This window comes from Acyrthosiphon pisum, chromosome X (genome assembly GCF_005508785.2).
Source record: "Acyrthosiphon pisum isolate AL4f chromosome X, pea_aphid_22Mar2018_4r6ur, whole genome shotgun sequence".
NCBI classification, from domain to species: domain Eukaryota; kingdom Metazoa; phylum Arthropoda; class Insecta; order Hemiptera; family Aphididae; genus Acyrthosiphon; species Acyrthosiphon pisum.
This window is the reverse complement of record NC_042493.1, coordinates 63773765-63775750: the sequence shown is the minus strand read 5'-3', so window position 1 is coordinate 63775750 and position 1986 is coordinate 63773765.

The following is a 1986-nucleotide window of genomic DNA, read 5'->3' as shown; positions in this document are numbered from 1 at the left end:
CATATCTTGTGGCACAATAATTGTGCAGATCGTGCCGTATATGCTGTAGGCACATTGTACAATGCTCATAATATCAATATTGTATTTCATTACGTTCATTAACCTTCGAGTATTATGTAACATAAGGACATTACATTCAATGGTTTGAATGGATTTGGGTATGAGTAAATTATACGCCAATGAATGCAAATGAGGGCTCTGCTTTGTGTGTAAATTACAATAATATCATATTGCTCACAAAACGTCATCCTGCGTACTCACTAGTCAGACTACTCGATGCAGTCCAGTTGAATGTTACATTCATATTGTAGCTCCATTGTCCCAGTGGAGTAACAAATAAAACAAATACGTTCAAAACTTTATATTATATTTTTAACGTGTAAATATTAATGACGGTTATTCTACGAGGAAATAATACCAGGTTATTTTTTAGAAAAAAGTAAGTGAGTGCAATTTATTACACGACTACAATATTTTACCTGAAACCTTACACGACTGAAGTAAAGGTATAGAACTGACGTATTAAAAAAAATATGTATTATAATATGTACATTGTACCTACAATATGTAATTCATTGCACGCGTGTGACAACAACATTTTCGTTTTAATGTGTAATCTAGTAAACAGTAAACACACTTTTTCTAGGTGGTGTCCTACAATATTGAATCTTATGATTGATTCGATTGAGGTGTTATATAGAGTCATACTTATTACACATTACCCAAATGATATTTTTGATGTTAAAAAGCAGGTAAGTGGATGTCGCTCTGCTGTACAGTAGATTACAAGTGGGTCATTGTATAATGGTTGTATTAGACTTGAATTCAATGGTAAAATATCATTGTATAAGAAAAACAATTCTGACCGGAGACGGTTTGTCAGTCTAGATATTTTATATTTTGTTATTATTTATTTTATCATGTAAGTTGAATTAATATTAAATTATTATAATTTTTTATTCGTTTCTATGGTGATAAACAAAGCGTTAGAAATTAAAATCCCATTTTTAGCGTTTTTTCGTAATTTTCCAGTGGTTTTTCCCGTGGCATTAAATAACTAAATCGAAAAATGACCTCTCTAAAGTACCATCTTGATCCAATTTGCTAAAAGATAAGGTATTATATGTTGAAATCGAAACTCTCCTTCTGGAAGAAATTTTGTATACAGGATATAAAAATAAAAAATAAAAAAATAATAAACACCATTGTAAAAACAATAGCTTCCTCGCTCCGCTCAGAATCTAAAATATAAATTGTATTGTACCTACATGAAAATTATTGATTATTAATGCTCTACTCTTTATAGGTAATATACAGTGAACTTCGCCGTGTTCGACGCGTTTGCATTTATCGGGTTCATTTGAATGTTATATCGGCAACTGAATTTTATTAATTTATTCCTAACGGAATAACAACCATTGGATTTTTTGAAAAATCATTGTCTCATGCCATCGACTAATAAAACAACGGCTTGTATTAAGTGTCAAGAGCAGACACAAATCTATATTACTATATTAGGAAAAAAAAATCGCAATCGAACGAAATAGGTGCCAAACAACTATACCAGTCCATCTGAAAAAAAAAACAATCGTTTTCATATATTATGTTGATTAAAAAGGTCGGCTCAATTCAAATTTAACTTCTGTTCAAATTTTTTAAATAGTTTTTTTACTGGTCAATATCGATCTCAATACATACCACCGCAATAACAATATTAACACCATTAACTGGTAAATTGTCCAACACGGCAACACCATGAGTTCTTAACTGGTATAAGCTGAGATGTTATTATAGATAAGTATAGATACTATAGATAAGTATACCTATAATAGGTATGTATAATACCTAGACTGACAAACCGTCTCCGCTCAGAATCGTTTTTCTTATACAGTGATATTATATCATTGAATTCGAATTTAATTCTATCCATTATACAGTGACTCACTTGTAACCTGCTGTACAGCAGAACGACATCGACTTACCCAC